Below are 21630 nucleotides of genomic sequence, written 5' to 3'. Positions count from 1 at the left end.
AGGCACGCCGTTGTGGGGGACTCAGGATTAATTTTTACCACCTGGGATCCTTTAAGATGCACCTAAATTTAAATAAACGGGTGTTTTGCGCTTCGCTCCCGTCGAAATGCGTCCGCTGTACACGGCCGGGCGGTCATCATCGCCGTTCGCCTCAACAATTCGGTGGGCTTCGCTTTTTAATATTTGCCTGAAATTAAACACCGCGCATTCGCAACAAAGCGCCAGTGGCCCCACTTTTCACCAGATGCAAACATATGGGCAGTTGCACCCCCGCTTATCCGTAAGTAAGCGCGAACTCTCCGTTGTGCGTAGCGCCAGATTGTTCGCCGAGCACAGCTGTTCACTTTCTCTTAAACTGTGGCAGAGAAGGACTCTGACTGTGGGCAGTATCTTATAAGGAGATCAAAAGAACGAAATTGTTATTGCAAAGGGCTGCTACCGTAGAATACTTAATCACAAAGAAAAGGAAATTGAGCTGCTCCGTGCGCTTAAGATTTCTCTGCAAAGCGATGCCATTTGTGAATGAGGTTTAGGTAGGATTCATGCAAGACAAACTTCGAATAAAGGGGAAAATAAGACATCCACCCGATTTGTAGCAATTGCTACAAAGGAAACCCATACGGGTTCCTCGAAAGAAAAGCCTCATAGTTGAAGAAAAATTCGTCCTGGTCCGGGACTCGAACCCGGGACCACCGCCTTTCCGGGGCAGCCGCTCTACCATCTGAGCTAACCAGGCGGCTAGCAGATGGTAGGGCGAAGTCGAATTTGTCGACAACACGAAGCAAAGGCAAGAGACTACTACGTCAAGACAAACTTCGCTACTAAATGTCTTCGGTGCGGCTTTTAGCAACGGATTAAGGCGAACGTGAAGTGTTAGGACCTTCACAGTTGGAACTAGCTGTATTGTAATTAGGCAATTGCCTTAGCAAGCACTCGTTTAGAAGCGTCAGTAAGCCCAGCACTTATTCACGTTCCTTAAGGTTTCGATGCAGAAACGACGAGATTAGGTCTTTTGGTTCTTAATGTGCAACTACTAACAATATGTTAAAATGCTGCAATCACCGGTCCTGATATTCTTATCATGATCGAAAAATGAAAAAAAATTATAATTCAACTAAGAAAAGAAATAAAACGTGTTGATGCAAAAACAACATACAAGCACGATCATTTATTTATCATGTAAAATACGCGGAGCGAAATACAGACAGCACAGAAGCGTCCGGTCACGAATGGTCCACCATTAACAATGCAAGAAGTTTGTTAAAAGCATGACACTGATATAATAAGCATAAAGGAATAGCATCAAACGTGAGAGATATGCATTGGGGTGCAGGAAACAAACACCAACAAACGAATGGCAATAGATACAGAATGCATAATCGATTATTTCTATAAACAAGAAAGTGTAAAGCATAAGCATTTCATACCACATGGCAAAACAACACACAAGCAAACACAAGTAGCCACATCACAAATACAGCAATTTTTTTGATGGCTTGTTAGAGATACCACCATTCTACTTCTTCAGCTGTTACTTGCAACACGTGTTCGGCATCGTTGTGCCTCCCTACCACTTGAACTAAACAGGCCAGCACTCGAAAAATAGCGCGGCACATCCATCGAACGCACCCGATCACTCAGCTCGCTTTGCACTGCGCACGCGTTTCGGTACGCGAACGATGCCCTCTGCGGCACAGTGGCGCCGCGTCGCGGCACCTTTGGGCAGCATATGAACCTCTCCCACAGCGTGACGGCGGAGTTTCGTGACCAGAAAAACATGGAAGGACTCTGGTTGGATCTAGAGAAAGCGTTCGATAACCTCTCTTACCAATACATTGTGGACACCATTACCGAACTCAACCTCGGAGCTAGATTCCACTCGTACGTCAAGTCATTCTTGGATAACAGGACGGCTACGCTCCGATTTGCCGACCTCTCCACGGAGACACTCTCGCTAGGGAGCAGGGGCACCCCCCAAGGCTCGGTCATCTCCCCTGTGCTTTTCAACCTTGCCATGGCGGGACTTGCTGAGAAAGTAGGACAGACCCACGGGCTCGAGCACACCATATACGCAGATGACATCACCATGTGGGTGTCCAAAGGAACCCCGGGCATGGTGCAGGACATCTTGCAAGAAGCAGTGAACGCCGTAGAAGAATTTCTAATTCCCGCAGGACTCAGATGCTCGCCCACCAAGTCGGAGCTGCTCGTACGCAGACCCTCGCAGAAGGGCCGCAGGCCATACTCGTCAGACTTCGATTATAATCAGGAAATTACCGTACGAACCACTTCGGGACACGCCATACCGTTCTTCGACAAAATCAGTCCTGGGTATGATCGTACAGACTAAAGCCGTCAATGCCTCTACGGTTCAGAAGCTCATCACCAAAACCAACAACGCTATTGGGCTCATCACAAGAATTGCCCATAGACACAGGGGCCTCAAGGAACATAATCTTATCAAACTCATACACGCGTTCGTCACCTGTCACTTCGCATACGTTGCGGCAATGCTCAATTGGACACGATCCGAAAGAGACAGGCTGAATGCCCAAATCAGAAAGGTCACCAAGCAAGCCCTCGGCATTCCAACCAGTACCAGCAACGAGAAGCTGGGGCACCTGGGCATGCACAACACCTTGGAAGAAATTGCCGAAGCCCAGCAGCGCGCCCAGCTTGCTAGGCTTTCGACGACGCCTCCGGGGCGCACGATCCTAGAGAAGCTAGGCTTTGCTCAAGGAGACATAGAATAAGATTTTTTGGACCTCCCACGGGACATCCGCGCCAAGATCACGGTCGCCCTATACCCAGAAACGTACACCCTGAAAACAACAGGGGCAGACAACAAGTGAGAGGACAATTCCTTCTTAACCAAGCCTTGGCGCACCGTGAACGCTCAGCTTTTGTGGACGCGGCGGCATACACGGGAAACAAAGCTTTCGCAGTGGCGGTTGTGGACGGCCGCGGATCCACAAGATATGCAGCCACAGTAATTGCAAGGAAGCCTGAATAGGCCGAACAGGTTGCGATTGCTGTTGCGCTCACCGACGACAATCTTTCCCATATCTACAGCGACTCCATAGCCGCTATCAGAGCTTTCCAAAAGGGCACGGTCTGTGCACAGGCTCTCACAATTGTTTCAAAGAAAGAGATTAATAACCACTTCATATACTGGTTCCCTGCACACTTAGGACCAAAGATCGGCGACGTCCCCAACCTTAACGAGGCGGCACACGAGGCTGCGCACGTGCTTACAGACCGCGCGGCTTCACCCAACCACTCGGAGAATAAGGACGCGCCCACTACATACAATGAAATCACTAAACACTACTACCTACAACGCAGAACGTATAGCACGCCACACTGCAAGCTCACTCGAGCTCAAGCGGTAACACTCAGAATGCTACAAACAGACACATACCCCACGCAAAACAGACTACACCATTACATGCCTGAGCTCTCCGACAAGTCTTATTGCACCAATTGCAATACATCCCTTAACGTATATCATTTACTCTGGCCGTGCTCGCAAGCTCACATAAACTCCGAACCGGACAAGCGCAAGCTTGAAAAAGCAATCCGGAGCGAAGAACTCGCTCCCCAACTCTGGGCCGTCCAGCAAGTCCACGACGCCGCCAGGAAACTCAACCTCCCGGTTCCGTCGTGGGAGACGCCCACTCCATGAGAGCCCAAAGCTCTCGTGGCCTGCAGCACCTGAATAAAGTTGATTTCCTTCCTTCCTCTTTCCTTGCTTAATACATCTAGGCATGTATCGTATTTATCTGTGCATGCACCTGTTATTGCAATCCTTACATCGACAAGCATCCTAATTCGCCTTTTACCTCGTCACATCGCTACATATGTCTGACACTGCGTCTGACCGATACAGTATATGAATTTTTTATAGCGCGTGAACGATATGTCCTACAATGGCAAAACAAAGTTTAAAAAAATTATATTTGACCTTTTTTTCTAGGCAAACATTAAATTGGATTCCACAATCCACAGTATGAAAATAAAGAGTATTGTACACATCCCCACAAATTGTTTAGGATTTGTTTACAGGCTTCGCTTAACACTTAACTTTAACATATGCGTAGGATCTGCATAACTTAGTTTTAATGTGGGGTGCATTAGTCATTCTCAAGTGCAAATGTGCCGCTTTTGTTGGTTATTGTTCGAACCGACCCCGTCGGTTCATCTGATTACCCATTGTACGACGTATAGCGTCGATCAGTCAAGGTGACCTTAAAAAGGTTAAGCAATGAAAAACGAAGCTAACCCCATGGAAACAAAAAGCAAGACAGTCATTATCATCATCAACCTGTTTATGTCTTCTCCCATCAATTTCTAGTAACCCTTGTCTTGCGCCATTTGACTCAATCCTATGCCGGCCCCATCTATATTTTATCACACCACCTAATTACCTGCCATTCTAGACTGCACTTCCCTTCCCTTGGCACTGATTCTGTAACTTTATTACACCTTCCATTATCTACCTTATCCATTACATGGCCTGCCCAGCTCCACCGTTTCTTCTTCAGGTCAACTGGAATATTATCTGCCCCCTTTTGCTTTCTAATCAAGAGCGCTGCCTTCCTGTCATAGTTACGTCTAACATTTTTCTCCCGAAGGTCATTTTTAATATGCAAGTTTCTGTTTCATGTGTCACTACCAATGCAGTGCTACTATTGTACGTATTTTTAGGATAGCGGCCAGCTGCCGGTCATGGTTTCATAATGTTAATGCCGGTCATGGTTTCATGGTTTCCTTTAAATTTACTCCCCGTCAGAAGGGTCACATTTCAGTAATTGGCCCTGATACACGTATGCTTTCACCTATTCTAGTAGAAGCTAACTACCAGTCGCAAAATTTCCTTCCTTTGTTTGCCGATTGAGCATCACCTTAGCCTTCAGCGTGCTAATATTCAACTTCAACCAGTGGTGCTATCGTGCATCAATGATCCCCCGAGAACACGCTCCTGGTCTTGCAAGATTACAAACGAAGAAAATAAGAACAGACCAACTATGCGGGGCTCAAGCAGGGCTTGTTGTCCTGTCTTTCCTGTTGCTAGATGGGTCGTGAACCGTCAAGCGCGAAGCAAACGTCAATAGAAGTGGTTATATCATTCTCTCTGGCTAAAAAAAGAGATATGTCATGAATAACACTTCTTGTCGTACTCAACTCTTGATTACATAATTCAGCGATATAAAGTGCCAAGACGGCGACCATGAGGCACGAGATATACTAGTGGGCTCTTGGTTAAATTTGATCACCTGAGGTTCATTAACGTGCACCCAGTCTGAGAAATTGAGCTTTATTTTTCTTTGCATATCACCTTCGTCAAAATGCAGTCGGAACTGAACCCGTGCCCTCGAGCTAAGCACAGTAACGCCGTTGAACCTGGGTACATCAAGGTTTATCTATTCAGAAATGCACTTAAGTTTAGACAATGGCATAGTCGCCATGTTGCCTACTCTAATTGGCTCACAGGGCTCTTACGCACTCGTTCATTGACTAAGAATGAAAACATGGTGGCATTTGACGGTGTCCAGAATAGAACCTCAAGGTCTTGTGTCCCCATCATTTTCAACATGCCTCTAAGTAGGCGTGCAATGTCTTTTTTTTTCATCGGTGCCGAGAACGAACCGCACGAGATCGACATGGTTATGTCGTGCACGAATCTGTCAGGCAAAGACTATGCTGGCCTTTCGTGCTTCATTACAAGATCAAGCGTGGGAGGGAGCATATCGGTCCAGTCTACGAGCCATTGAAGGTAAGCGCATCTAAGACGTGTCTAGCGTCTAAAATGATTCCTTTGAATTTCGGTCTACAAGGTTAGTTGCCTAAAGTACGATTACGCGCACACTAAACTCAAGTATGTCAACGCTTCGCGTAATTCTTTGCAAACAAGTGTGAACAAGAGGTTAAAATTGTGTAAACATTTATTTATATTTAGCGCAGCCACAACTATTCGTCCTGAATGTTTTCACTACAAAAATTGCAAACTGGAACTAGAACTGATCCAGTGAAAGAGCGCCTCACGAGCGGGGTTCGAATAAAATAGCGTACGTGTGCGGCCTCGCAATCGAAAGTCTACTAAAAATAGCGTCAATGCATCTGCATCGTTCATAGGCCGTCAATGCATTCATCGTTCATAACCTACAAAGTGATAAAGAAAAGCGAAAGACAGGTGGGATAGCTACTGTAACTTCCGGATGGCTACCCTGTGCTGTAGAAAGGAGTAAAGTAAATAAAAGATAATTGAAGGAATAAAAAAAACATTCAATGAGAGAGAAGACAACGGGAATAATACTTATGCACACTCCAGTGTGTTACACTTGTACACATTACATCGCATTCTTTGGGAACCTCACAGTTTGCTGTAGGCTTGCGTGTCGGTCTGTCGTTTTGCGAATCTGTATCAAAACGGTTACACGCCAGCATGGGACACGGGATAGTTCAAGGTCTAATGTCTGGGGCATCGGGCTGCTGTGCTGAGAAAAGAGTTTATTACCACCCCTCAGTCTAACTTCAGCAATTGAGTTTACGGTACGTGTCGCTCTTCAGTGAACGTCTTTCACGCCATCATGGGTCACTTCGTGAGTGTGACAATTGATGCGGCACTCTTCAATTATCTTTTCTACACCATCTAGGGTGAATGCGGCGTCCTAGCGGCCTGGTGTCTTGGTCACCGCCCTGCTGACCTGGTGGCAAGCATTTCTTGCGTACTGGCCTCTTGACGCCCACCCTGTGAACCTTGGGGCCAGCTCTTCCATCAGCCTTGTGTCTTGCTGCCCACCCTGTGGATCAAGCAGCCACCTGTTCTTGCGAAATGGTAGCTTGCTGCCACTGATGCGGAATTGGTGGTCAGCTGTTGTAACGACCTGGTCTCTTGCAGCTTGCCCTGCGCGCGAGGTGATGACCTGTTCTACCGAATTGATGTGTCACGGTGAGCCCCGCGGACTCGCCAGCTGTTCCAGCGAAGCTGTATCTTGCGGCTTGACCTGGGGACTCTTTTGGCCAGCTGTTCTGGCGGCCTGGTATGTTGCTGCACGACCTAAAGTACTGATAGCCATTGGTTCTAGCCATCTGGTATAACTCAACCCGCCCTATGAATTTCGTGCTGAGCTGTTCTAGCTATCTGGTCTACTGCTGACGTGGTGCTTGCGCGTACGTCTGGGAATTACATGTGGCAAGAGCCTGTTTCTTTCTATAATTCCTTTATGAAAGCAGCAAGCTGGACGAGATGGCAGGTTAACATCCTTGGTATTAGCGGCTATGTTAACTTCGTTCCTTTTTACGCTCTTTCATTTCTGCCATTTGTTTGTTTTCAAGCGTTGCCTGCACCGCAATCACACGAGATCTAGGCAGCACCGATATTGATATATCGACACTAACGGCTCGTGAATGTGGGAGATCCTCTTGAGTAGATTTGGTGTTCACTGCTGCGCCCGAGGGGGCGGGATCTAAACCCCGCCGCGGTCGGATTTCGATGGAGGAAGTGCAAGAACGTCCGTGTAGTTAGCATTATCTGCACTTTGATGCAATAGGTACATAGTTCCTATTATAAGTAGACATGTCTAATACTTCTCTCTGCGTACACCTGTTATCGCCATTGTTCCCTCGACAAGCATAAAATATTTCCTACGTCCACGTAACATCAGTTCATTGGTGTCAGACACAGCATAGCTGCCTGATTTAGTGTTTAAATTTCGGCATAGCTTGTGAACGGGGAATCTAAATTTTATTTATTTTCATTCTTACTTTACAGGCTCCTATATGGAGCATCGAGTAAAGGAGGAACACATGATTAAAAAAAAAGGAAATTTGCGAAGCTCGATTGCAATATCAAAAATGCAATAAGTGAAGCTAACCTCAAGGGAAGAAATATAGCAGTCACCACCATCCGCCTATTTATGACCTCTCCCGTTATATTCCATAACTCCTGACTGGCGCCAGTTCATTGGCTCTTACACCTGCCAACATTCTAATTTTACCACACCACCTAATTCCCTGGCATCCTCGACTGCACTTCCCTTCCCTCGGCACTCATTGTGTAAATACAATACAGCACCGGTTATCTGCCCTACGCATTGCATGGCCCGCCAAGCTCCATTTTTTCTTCCTGATGTCAACTGAAATGTCGCATAACTCGGTTTGCTCTCTAATACATAGCGCTATTTTTTCGTCTCTTAAAGTTATTTCTAACATTTCTCTTTTCAAGGTTTCATGTTAATCGCGAAGTCTCTGCTCCTTGTGCTAGTACCCGTAGAATGCAATGACTGTACTCATTTCTAGGATAGTGGTAAGCTGCCGATCATGATTTTATACTGCGTGCCATATGCAGCCCAATCGATATTATTTTCCTCACAATTTCTTTGCCTTGATCGGGATAAGATTTCACTATTTTGCCTTGATCTGTCATCTAGAGGCAGACTACCAGTTGGAAATTCCATTGTCTCGCTAAAAAATTCAGCATTACTTTAGCTTTGTATATCATAATTTTAAACCTTACTCATTCAATTGGCTCAGTTATGTCAGTCAAACCTTACCGTTACTAGCAATTCCCATAATAGAAAAGATAAAGAAGAGATCGCACAGTGCATTGATATAACCTAAGAATGTCCCTACCAAGAAGTTTGAAGGTTAAGACCGGAAATTGATCGTTCTAGCAGAACATCATGTGCACAGCAGTCCTTAGCCCCAATTGGAAGAAAATGAAATGTTACATTCGTCAATCACTCTGTAGCTTAATATTACTTGAGCAAACCTGCACGCAGTGTTCAGCCAAGGTAGAATGAATATAATCCAACTAAATGAAGAAAATGCAGGTGGCGTCCATCTTCCACACATGAGGTTATCACCGAAAGTTCAAAGAAACTAAAATCTTTCATGTTCATTAGAATCAACTACGGCAAGAAAGATACTCGAAGTAAAAAAAAAACGTATACTGATTCGGTTTGTTATGCGTCAGCATCGCATGAGTTCTGTTCTTGTCTCATGTCAGAAATCGCGGTGTCACGGAGTGGATGGCCTAGGCAATTCTGCCCAAACTATTATCTTGCGCTTCATGTCAGGGTTTTGTCTCTTCCCTGTGCTTAGACCGTATCATTCATTTATTGGGATTTGGTACTATGTTATTCTGGTTCCCTTACGTTTGCCCGTTCTCGCTTTTCCTGTCCATCATTTACTGTTCCATCAGCCCATTAATATCTTGCCAGGAAACACCAAGGGCCGTATCTTTGCTTTCAAATTGCGTTCCTGTGTGTATAAAAATATGTCGTTGAATAACTGTCATTGAGGCGCGAATGGCCACTGGTTCAGGAGCAGCATCTGAGACGATCACTCCTTAGGCGATCACTTTCACAGGCGACCGCACCGCATCAGCGCGAGTGCAACGGCCGAGAGCTTTCCTCGCTTTGTGCCGAGATTGCTATCTGAGGGTGTACAGAATAGTTCAAGGTTTGCTGTCCGCATCTCTTTCTTGTTTTTCACATAAACGTGGGATGTCTTTCTTTCATTTTTCATGAGTGCCGAGAACAAACGGTGGACATGTTCCTGTCGTGCACGGACTGTCCGTCAAAGGCGATGCTCGCTTTTGGTGGGTCCTCATTGGGTCAAGCACTGGATGCATCACCGTGGCCGACTATACGAATAACGCCACCAACGTGAGCGCACCGAAGACGAGACGTGTTGTGCCGTAATATTTGTATTGCCTTTCGCACTGCGAAGATCGGTGCCTATAAAACAATTTCACGCGCAGTAAACTGTACAAAGTAAGGTTAGTCTTTTTATCAGCCGCATACATGCTGCACATATTTGCTTACTAACTAAATTAACAAGCACGTTGACGACCGCCCAAAGGCAAACACGAACACATTTCATTAGATGTCCGCTGACGCTGGCTGGTGCACATTCTAATTATTGGGGTTAGTATTCCTTCCGAACTTCACCCAGCTTTAGGTAAGTTTATCTGTCTGTTGGTTTGTTTATCCGCAGCTAACCTGTTCTACGCCTACTTAGGTCAAGGGAAAGTCCGTGATTTGCTGGGTAGAGCATCGGGCAGCTGTGCTAAGCGAAGAGGGTTCGAATCAACCCTTCGGACCAACTTGGGTCACTGGTTATGTGATGGTATGTGATGCTCCTCGATCAACTTCTTTCACGCCATTATGGTTCACTGTGTATGTGCCTCTCATCAGTGAGCCATCTTTGGTCACTGGATATGTGCCATTACACGCCGTGACGGCGTAGTGGCTTTCGCACTGCGGTGCTACGGCCTAAGGCGTGGCATCAAATCCCGGCTGTAGTGGCCGCATTTCGACGGGGGCGAATTGCAAGGATGCCCGTGCATTGGGTGCACGTTAAAATAGTGGCGTTAAATTCATCCACAGTCCCGCATTGCGACGTGGATCATAATGCTATCCTGGTTTTGGCACGTAAAATCTCGTAAAAATATGTGTAATTGGATACGTATTGCCCTTCAGTCAATATGATGTATGAAAACTTGGGTAAATGTTCCAGGGGACCTGCGTCTTGCTGCCTGACTTGCGGCCTTCTGGCACGATGGTGCCTGGGAGCCTCCACAGCGGATCTGGTGGCCAGCTGATCTTGCGACCTGGTATCTCAACGCCAGTCCAGCTGTTCTACCTTCATGACGTGTTGCTGCGCACCCCGTAGACCTGGTGACAAACTGTTCTTGTGGCCTTTTGGGCTGCTGAAAAGATCGCACATGCGCTAAGAAATCACAGGTACCGACGGATTTTGTTCTTTGCAAACCTTTTATAAAATAAGTAGGGCAAGTTGTGGGTTAACATAGGCAAACTTATCGTCGATGTTAAGTTCGTTCTTTTAGCGTTATTCCATTTCGGCGATTTCTTTGTATATAACGATTGTCTTCGCTGCAATAACAGGCAGTGAAGCCTCAATCGAAAGGCTTTAGCTTTTCACTTCCGAATGCAACGCACGCCGCTTTTTAAAGACACCACGACGTGGCTGAATCAATGCTGGCTGCTCGTTTTCGTAGGACATGTACATGGCGTTTGGCTCACACAACGCAGAGATGGACAGGCGGGCCATGCATAGCTTCCGCTTCTTAGCATACGAGTATAGCACAATCCTTGCAACTATTTTGAGTTAATTACGCTTGTCAACTTTTGCTGTAGCGGTCCCTCGAAGTATCACACGCCTCTTTTTTCTGAAGTCGCTTTCTGTTTCGTGGTCGTGAAGTAAGCATATCGGTGGACAGACAAATCTAATACAGCGGCCTCTTCAGTGCACCACGTTCTCAACTTTGATGTCGTCTAGTTCAAATAAATAAGATGTTCGTTCCGCATTCCGAAGAGCAATTAAAAACTTCCTGATAGAGTATTCCAGAAATACTTCAGGCAGATTTACGTATGCTGACGTTTCAACTTGTTTATGTGGGGTTAACATCAGTGGAGAATACTGATCCAACGCGCACAAGTTATGATCTATCTGAAGCCAAGATTTTTAATGAAGGTTATACGACCAACGGCGGTATGCACAAGTGTTTCATTTTATTCTATGCGAGGAGTAAACTCATGCACTATTTATGCACTACCTACGCCTAATTTTTAGAATTGTGCCTTACACCGTTCAGAAGCTATTCTGAAATCCAAACAATAAATAAGGCGGATGTACTATCTGAGATGTCTACGTAGCGATGTCATGAAGACGAAGGTATTCTTAGCTGAAATGAATGTTATTATACGTTGTTGGTACACGTGTATTTGCAGTGGCAATGATTTGCCCTTCCAAGTAAAGCTTTAGAGAAGTCAGAAAAGGGCTGAGCGTACATTCTGACAACCTTTGTTAAGCTATGCTTTTTCTCGGCAATATTTTTACCAAATTTGTGTATTCCCTTAAATTAGTGTCACTTTATGAGAATTTGCAAAAGTTCTTACGTGTGTCCAGTTACAGCTTTTTAGCTAAATACAAAGAGGGCTGGGCAGACAGTCTAACGCGCTATATGCTGATGTTCTTTTTTCTTCGACAAGGATTGTGCGTAAATTCCACTATTCTTCGCTTAAATGAGCGTTGGTGTATGGGTGTGTGCAGATAATTACATGTCCTTCCAGGCAAAGTTTTTAGAGAAGTCAGGAGAAGGCTGGGCGTATATCCTAACAAAATTTATTCAGCTATGCTTTTCTTCGGCAATGTTCTTCCTAAATTTCTGTATTCGCTTAAATTTCTGTCAATGTATGTGCATTTGCAGAAGTCGTCACTTGCGTCCGAGTACAGATCTTTAGTTAAACAAAGAGTGCTGGGCAGCCATTCTAACTGGCAATATGCTCATGTTTTTCCTCGACAAGATTTTGCGTAAATACCACTATTCTTTGCTTAAAGTATTGGTATACGGGTATTTGCAGTGGTAATGATACGTTCTTCCAGTAAAGTATTTAGAAAAGTCATAAGAGGGCTGGGCGTATATTCTAACAACCTTTAATAAGCTATGCGTTAGTTCCGCAATATTTTTCCTAAATTTTTGTATTCCCTTTAATTAGTGTCAATGCATGTGAATTTGCAAAAGTCATCTGTGTCCAGGTACAGCTCCTTATATAAATACAAAGAGAGCTGGGCAGATTTTCAAGCAGGCTATAGGCTCCTGTTTCTTCCTCGACAATAATTTTGCGTAAATTCTACTATCCTTCGATTCAATTAGTGTTGGTATATGGGTGTTTGCAGTGGTAGTGATATGTCCTTCCAGTAAAATTTTAGAGAAGTAAGGACAGGGATGGGCGTACATTCTAACAACATTTATTAAGCTATGCTTTACTTCGGCAATATTTTTCCTCAATTTTTGTATTCCGTTTAATTAGTGTCAATGTATGTTAATTCACAGAAGTCCTCAAGTCGGTCCAGGTGCAGCTTTTTAAGTAGAAACAAAGAGGGCTGGGCAGACTTTCTAGCAGGCTATAGGCTCCTGTTTCTTTCTCGACAATAACTTTGCGTATATTCCAGCATCCTTCGCTTTTATTAGTGTTGGTAGATTGGTACTTGCAGTGGAAATGATATGGCCTTAAGTGAAGTATTTAGAGAAGTCATATGAGGGCTGGGCGTACATTCTAACAACCTTTATTAAGCTATGCTTTACCTCCGCAATATTTTCCTCAATTTTTGTATTGCCTTTAATAAGTGTCATTGTATGTGAATTTGTAGAAGTCGTCAAGCCGGTCCAGGCGCAGCTTTTTAGTTAAATATGAAGAGGGCTGGGCAGACTTTCTAGCAGGCTATGGGCTCCTGTTTTTTCCTCGAGAATAATTTTGCGTAAATTCCAGTATCCTTCGCTTTGATTAGCTTTGGTATATGGGAATTTGCAGTGGTAGTGATATGTCCTTCCAGTAACGTTTTTAGAGAAGTCATAGCAGGGCTGGGCGTATATTCTAACAACCTTCAATAAGCTATGCTTTAGTTCCGCAATATTTTTCCTTAATTTTTGTATTCCCTTTAATTAGTGTCAATGTATGTGAATTTGCAAAAGTCATCTGTGTCCAGGTACAGCTCCTTATTTAAATACAAAGAGAGCTGGGCAGACTTTCTATCAGGCTATAGGCTCCTGTTTTTCCTCGACAATAATTTTGCGTAAATTCCAGTATCCTTCGCTTTAATTGGTGTTGGTATATGGGTGTTTGCAGTGCTAATAATATCTCCTTCCAGTAGAGTTTTTAGACAAGTCAGAACAGGGCTGGGCGTACATTCTAAAGCTTTTATTATGCTATGCTTCACCTCGTCAATATTTTTCCTAAATTTTTGTGTTCCTTTAATTAGTGTCAATGTATATGAATTTGGAGAAGTCATCAAGCCGGTCCAGGTGCAGCTTTTTAGTAATATATGAACATGGCTTGGCACACTTTCTAGCAGGCTATGGGCTCCTGTTTTTTCCTCGAGAATAATTTTACGTAAATTCCAGTACTCTTCGCTTAAATGAGTATTGATATACGGGTGTTTGCAGAGGTAATTACATAACCTTCCAGGTAAAGTACTTAGAGAGGTCATAAGAGGGCTGGGCGTACATTCTAACAACCTTTATTGAGCTATGCTTTTCCTCCGAAATATTTTCCTAAATTTTTGTATTGCCTTTAATCAGTGTCAATGTACGTGAATTTGTAGAAGTCGTCAAGCCGGTCCAGGTGCAGCTTTTTAGTTAAATATGAAGAGGGCTGGGAAGACTTTCTAGCAGGCTATGGGCTCCTGTTTTTTCCTCGAGAATAATTTTGCGTAAATTCCGGTATCCTTCGCTTTAATTAGTTTTGGTATATAGGTGTTTGCAGTGGTAGTGATATGTCCTTCCAGTAACGTTTTTAGAGAAGTCATAACAGGGATGGCTGTACATTCTAAGAACCTTTATTGAGCTATGCTTTACCTCGGCAATATTTTATCTAAATTTCAGTATTTCCTTTAGTTAGTGTTAACGTATGTGAGTTTGCAAAAGTCATCTGTGTCCAGGTACAGCTCCTTATTTAAATAAAAAGAGAGCTGGGCAGACTTTCTAGCAGGCTATACGCTCCTGTTTTTTCCTCGACAATAATTTTGCGTAAATTCCTGTATCCTTCGATTTAATTAGTGTTGGTATACGGGTGTTTGCAGTGGTAGTGATCTGTCCTTCCAGTAAAGTTTTTAGAGAAGTAAGGACAGGGATGGGCGTACATTCTAACAATATTTATTAAGCTATGCTTTATCTCGGCAATATTTTCCCTCAATTTTTGTATTCCCTTTAATCAGTGGCAATGTATGTGAATTTGCAGGAGTCCTCAAGTCCGTCCAGGTGCAGCTTTTTAGTGAGAAACAAAGAGGGCTGGGCAGACTTTCTAGCAGGCTATGGGCTCCTGTTTCTTCCTCGACAATAATTTTGCGTATGTTCCAGTATGCTTCGCTTTTATTAGTGTTGGTAGATGGGTACTTGCAGCGGTAATGATATGGCCTTCAAGTGAAGTATTTAGAGAAGTCATAAGAGGGCTGGGCGTATATTCTAACAACCTTCAATAAGCTATGCTTTAGTTCCGCAATATTTTTCCTTAATTTTTGTATTCCCTTTAATTAGTGTCAATGTATGTGAATTTGCAAAAGACATCTGTGTCCAGGTACAGCTCCTTATTGAAATACAAAGAGAGCTGTCCAGACTTTCTGGCAGGCTACAGGCTCCTGTTTTTCTCGACATTAATTTTGCGTAAATTCCAGTATCCTTCGATTTAATTAGTGTTGGTATATGGGTGTTTGCAGTGGTAGTGATATGTCCTTCCAGTAAAGTTTTTAGAGAAGTAAAGACAGGGATGAGCGTACATTCTAACAACATTTATTAAGCTATGCTTTACCTCGGCAATGTTTTTCCGCAATTTTTGTATTACCTTTTATTAGTGTCACTCTATGTGAATTTGCAAAAGTCGTCTGTGTCCAGGTGACGCTCCTTATATACATACAAGGAGAGCGGCGCAGACTTTCTAGCAGGCTATAGGCTCCTGTTTTTTCCTCGAGAATAATTTTGCGTAAATTCCAGTATCCTTCGCTTTAATTGGTGTTGGTATATGGGTGTTTGAAGTGCTAATGATATGTCCTTCCAGTAGAGTTTTTAGAGAAGTCATAACAGGGATGGGTGTACATTCTAACAACCTTTATTGAGCTATGCTTTACCTCGGCAATATTTTTCCTAAATTTCTGTATTACCTTTAATTAGTGTCAATGTATGTGAGTTTGCAAAAGTCATCTGTGTCCAGGTACAGCTCTTTAGTTAAATATGAAGGGGGCTGGGCAGAGTTTCTAGCAGGCTATGGGCTCCTGTTTTTTCCTCGAGAATAATTTTGCTTAAATTCCAGTACTCTTCGCTTAAATGAGTATTGGTATACGGGTATTTGCAGAGGTAGTGATATGTCCTTCCAGTAACGTTTTTAGAGAAGTCATAACAGGGATGGGTGTACATTCTAATAACCTTTATTGAGCTATGCTTTACCTCGGCAATATTTTTCCTAAATTTCTGTATTTCCTTTAATTAGTGTCAATGTATGTCAGTTTGCAAAAGTCATCTGTGTCCAGGTACAGCTCCTTATTTAAAAAAAAGAGCTGGGCCGACTTTCTAGCAGGCTATAGGCTCCTGTTTCTTCCTTGATAATAATTTTGCGTAAATTCCAGTATCCTTCGATTTAATTAGTGTTGGTATATGGGTGTTTGCAGTGGTAGTGATATCTCCTTCCAATAAAGTTTTTAGAGAAGTAAGGACAGGGATAGGCGTACATTCTAACAACATTTATTAAGCTATGCTTTACTTCGGCAATATTTTTTCTCAATTTCAGTATTCCCTTTAATTAGTGTCAATGTATGTTAATTTGCAGAAGTGCTCAAGTCGGTCCAGGTGCAGCTTTTTAGTTAGAAACAAAGAGGACTGGGCAGACTTTCTAGCAGGCTATAGGCTCCTGTTTCTTCCTCGACAATAATTTTGCGTATATTCCAGTATCATTCGCTTTTATTAGTGTTGGTAGATGGGTACTTGCAGTGGTAATGATATGTCCTTCAGGTGAAGTTTTTAGAGAAGTCATAAGAGGGCTGGGCATATATTCTAACAACCTTCAATAAGCTATGCTTTAGTTCCGAAATATTTTTCCTTAATTTTTGTATTGCATTTAATTATTGTCAATGTATGTGAATTTGCAGAAGTCGTCGAGCCGGTCCAGGTACAGGTTTTAGTTAAATATGAAGAGGGCTGGGCAGACTTTCTAGCGGGCTATGGGCTCCTGTTTTTTCCTCGTGAATAATTTTGCGTAAATTCCGGTATCCTTCGCTTTAATTAGCTTTGGTATATGGGTGTTTGCAGTGGTAGTGATATGTCCTTCCAGTAACGTTTTTAGAGAAGTCATAACAGGGGTGGGTGTACATTCTAACAACCTTTATTGAGCTATGCTTTACCTCGGCAATATTTTTCCTAAATTTCTGTATTTCCTTTAATTAGTGTCAATGTATGTGAGTTTGCAAAAGTCATCTGTGTCCTGGTACAGCTCCTTATTTAAATAAAAAGAGAGCTGGGCAGACTTTCTAGCAGGCTATAGGCTCCTGTTTCTTCCTCGATAATAATTTTGCGTAAATTCCAGTATCCTTCGATTTAATTAGTGTTGGTATATGGGTGTTTGCAGTGGTAGTGATATCTCCTTCCAGTAAAGTTTTTAGAGAAGTAAGGACAGGGATAGGCGTACATTCTAACAAAATTTATTAAGCTATGCTTTACTTCGGCAATATTTTTTCTCAATTTTTGTATTCTCTTTAATTAGTGTCAATGTATGTTAATTTGCAGAAGTGCTCAAGTCGGTCCAGGTGCAGCTTTTTAGTTCGTACCAAAGAGGGCTGTGCAGACTTTCTAGCAGGCTATAGGCTCCTGTTTCTTTCTCGACAATAACTTTGCGTATATTCCAGAATCATTCGCTTTTATTAGTGTTGGTAGATGGGTACTCGCAGTGGAAATGATATGGCCTTCAAGTGAAGTATTTAGAGAAGTCATAAAAGGGCTGGGCGTACATTCTAACAACCTTTATTAAGCTATGCTTTACCTCCGCAATATTTTCCTAAATTTTTGTATTGCCTTTAATTAGTGTCAATGTATGTGAATTTGCAGAAGTCGTCAAGCCGGTCCATGTGCAGCTTTTTAGTTAAATATGAAGACGGCTGGGCAGACTTTCTAGCAGGCTATGGGCTCCTGTTTTTTCTTTGAGAATAATTTTGCGTAAATTCCAGTATCCTTCGCTTTAATTAACTTTGGTATATGGGTGTTTGCAGTGCTAGTGATTTGTCCTTGCAGTAAAGTTTTTGAGAAGTCATAACAGGGATGGGTGTACATTCTAACAACCTTTATTGAGCTATCCTTTACCTCGGCAATATTTTTCCTAAATTTCTGTATTCCCTTTTATTAGTGGCAATGTATGTGAGTTTGCAAAAGTCATCTGTGCCCAGGTACAGCTCCTTATTTAAATAAAAAGAGAGCTGGGTAGACTTTCTAGCAGGCTATAGGCTCCTGTTTTTTTCCTCGACAATAATTTTGCGTAAATTCCAGTATCCTTCGATTTAATTAGTGTTGGTATATGGGTGTTTGCAGTGGTAGTGAATTGTCCTTCCAGTAAAGTTTTTAGAGAAGTAAGGACAGGGAAGGGCGTACATTCTAACAACATTTATTAAGCTATGCTTTACTTCGGCAATATTTTTTCTCAATTTTTGTATTCCCTTTAATTAGTGTCAATGTATCTTAATTTGCAGAAGTGCTCAAGTCGGTCCAGGTGCAACTTTTTAGTTAGAAACAAAGAGGACTGGGCAGACTTTCTAGCAGGCTATAGGCTCCTGTTTCTTCCTCGACAATAATTTTGCGTATATTCCAGTATCCTTCGCTTTTATTAGTGTTAGTAGATGGGTACTTGCAGTGGTAATGATATGGCCTTCAAGTGAAGTATTTAGAGAAGTCATAAGAGGGCTGGGCGTATATTCTAACAACCTTCAATAAGCTATGCTTTAGTTCCGCAATATTTTTCCTTAATTTTTGTATTCCCTTTAATTAGTGTCAATGTATGTGAATTTGCAAAAGTCATCGGTGTCCAGGTACATCTCCTTATTTAAATACAAAGAGAGCTGGGCAGACTTTCTAGCAGGCTACAGGCTCCTGTTATTTCTCGACATTAATTTTGCGTAAATTCCGGTATCCTTCGATTTAATTAATGTTGGTATATGGGTGTTTGCAGTGGTAATGATATGTCCTTCCAGTAGAGTTTTTAGACAAGTCAGAACAGGGCTGGGCGTACATTCTAAAACATTTATTATGCTATGCTTTACCTCTGCAATATTTTCCTAAATTATTGTATTGCCTTTCATTAGTGTCAATGTATGTGAATTTGCAGAAGTCGTCAAGCCGGTCCAGGTGCACCTTTTTAGTTAAATATGAAGAGGGCTGGGCAGACTTTCTAGCAAGCTATGGGCTCCTGTTTTTTCCTCGAGGATAATTTTGCTTAAATTCCAGTACTCTTCGCTTAAATGAGTATTGGTATACGGATATTTGCAGAGGTAATTACATAACCTTCCAGGTAAAATATTTAGAGAAGTCATAGGAGGGCTGGGCGTACATTTTAACAACATTTATTAAGCTATGCTTTACCGCCGCAATATTTTTCCTTAATTTTTGTATTCCCTGTAATTAGTGTCAATGTATGTGAATTTGCAAAAGTCATCTGTGTCCAGGTACAGCTCCTTATTTAAATACAAAGCGAGCTGGGCAGACTTTCTAGCAGGCTACAGGCTCCTGTTTTTTCTCGACATTAATTTTGCGTAAATTCCAGTATCCTTCGATTTAATTAGTGTTGGTATATGAGTGTTTGCAGTGGTAGTGCTATGTCCTTCCAGTAAAGTTTTTAGAGAAGTAAGGACAGGGATGAGCGTACATTCTAACAACATTTATTAAGCTATGCTTTAACTCGGCAATGTTTTTCCGCAATTTTTGTATTCCCTTCAATTAGTGTCAATGTATGTGAATTTGCAAAAGTCATCTGTGTCCAGGTACAGCTCCTTATTTAAATACAAAGCGAGCTGGGCAGACTTTCTAGCAGGCTATAGGCTCCTGTTTTTTCCTCGAAAATAATTTTGCGTAAATTCCAGTATCCTTCGATTTAATTAGTGTTGGTATATGGGTGTTTGCAGTGGTAGTGATACGTCCTTCCAGTAGAGTTTTTAGACAAGTCAGAACAGGGCTGGGCGTACATTCTAAAACTTTTATTATGCTATGCTTTACCTCCGCAATATTTTCCTAAATTTTTGTATTGCATTTAATTAGTGTCAATGTATGTGAATTTGCAGAAGTCGTCAAGCCGGTCCAGGTGCAGGTTTTAGTTAAATATGAAGAGGGCTGGGCAGATTTTCTAGGAGGCTATGGGCTCCTCTTTTTTCCTCGAGAATAATTTTGCTTAAATTCCAGTACTCTTCGCTTTAATTAACTTTGGTATATGGGGGTTTGCAGTGGTAGTGATATGTCCCTGGAGTAAAGTTTTTAGAGAAGTCATAACAGGGATGGCTGTACATTCTAACAACCTTTATTGAGCTATGCTTTACCTCGGCAATATTTTTCCTAAATTTCAGTATTCCCTTTAATTAGTGTCAATGTGTGTGAGTTTGCAAAAGTCATCTGTGTCCAGGTACAGCTCCTTATTTAAATAAAAAGAGAGCTGGGCAGACTTTCTAGCAGGCTATAGGCTCCTGTTTTTTCCTCGACAATAATTATGCGTAAATTCCAGTATCCTTCGATTTAATTAGTGTTGGTATATGGGTGTTTGCAGTGGTACTCATATGTCCTTCCAGTAAAGTTTTTAGAGAAGTCATAACAGGGATGGGTGTACATTCTAACAACCTTTATTGAGCTATGCTTTGCCTCGGCAATATTTTTCCTAAATTTCGGTATTCCCTTTAGTTAGTGTCAATGTGTGTGAGTTTGCAAAAGTCATCTGTGTCCAGGTACAGCTCCTTATTTAAATAAAAAGAGAGCTGGGCAGACTTTCTAGCAGGCTATAGGCTCCTGTTTTTTCCTCGACAATTATTTTGCGTAAATTCCAGTATCCTTCGATTTAATTAGTGTTGGTATATGGGTGTTTGCAGTGGTAGTGATATGTCCTTCCAGTAAAGTTTTTAGTGAAGTAAGGACAGGGATGAGCGTACATTCCAACAACATTTATTGAGCTATGCTTTACCTCGGCAATGTTATTCCGCAATTTTTGTATTGCCTTTAATTAGTGTCAATGTATGTAAATTTGCAGAAGTCGTCAAGCCGGTCCAGGTGCAGCTTTTTAGTTAGAAACAAAGAGGGCTGGGCAGACATTCTTGCAGGCTATGGGCTCCTGTTTCTTCCTCGACAATAATTTTGCGTATACTCCAGTATCCTTCGCTTTTATTACTGTTGGTAGATGTGTACACGCAGTGGTAATGATATGGCCTTGAAGTGAAGTATTTAGAGAAGTCATAAGAGGGCTGGGCGTATATTCTAACAACCTTCAATGAGCCATGCTTTAGTTCCGCAATATTTTCCTTAATTTTTGTATTCACTTTAATTAGTCTCAATGTATGTGAATTTGCAAAAGTCATCTGTGTCCAGGTACAGCTTCTTATTTAAATACAAAGAGAACTGGGCAGACTTTCTAGCAGGCTACAGGCTCCTGTTATTTCTCGACATTAATTTTGCGGAAATTCCAGTATCCTTCGATTTAATTAGTGTTGGTATATGGGTGTTTGCAGTGGTAATGATATGTCCTTCCAGTAAAGTTTTTAGAGAAGTAAGGACAGGGATGAGCGTACATTCTAACAACATTTATTAAGCTATGCTTTACCTCGGCAATGTTTTTCCACAATTTTTGTATTCCCTTTTATTAGTGTCACTGTATGTGAATTTGCAAAAGTCGTCTGTGTCCAGGTGAAGCTCCTTATATAAATACAAGGAGAGCGACGCAGACTTTCTAGCAGGCTATAGGCTCCTGTTTTTTCCTCGACAATAATTTTGCGTAAATTCCAGTATGCTTCGCTTTAATTGGTGTTGGTATATGGGTGTTTGCAGTGCTAATGATATGTCCTTCCAGTAGAGTTTATAGACAAGTCAGAACAGGGCTGGGC

The 21630-nt window shown here is 42.4% G+C and overlaps 1 long non-coding RNA gene across 1 annotated transcript in view; it reads left to right on the top strand.

Annotated features, from left to right (window-relative positions):
• The window catches only part of LOC142560212 (uncharacterized), a 101399-nt gene that overhangs the window by 36238 nt on the left and 43531 nt on the right, over positions 1-21630 (top strand). The window contains exons 6-11 of the long non-coding RNA XR_012823319.1: positions 5692-5776; positions 6657-6838; positions 6902-7043; positions 9535-9671; positions 10003-10134; positions 10525-10751. This is a non-coding gene — a long non-coding RNA (uncharacterized LOC142560212). The remainder of the gene's footprint in view (positions 1-5691; positions 5777-6656; positions 6839-6901; positions 7044-9534; positions 9672-10002; positions 10135-10524; positions 10752-21630) is intronic.

This window comes from Dermacentor variabilis, chromosome 10, assembly GCF_050947875.1.
Source record: "Dermacentor variabilis isolate Ectoservices chromosome 10, ASM5094787v1, whole genome shotgun sequence".
Classification (NCBI taxonomy): domain Eukaryota; kingdom Metazoa; phylum Arthropoda; class Arachnida; order Ixodida; family Ixodidae; genus Dermacentor; species Dermacentor variabilis.
Note: the sequence above shows the minus strand (reverse complement) of the source record. Positions and strands in the feature narration are given on the sequence as shown.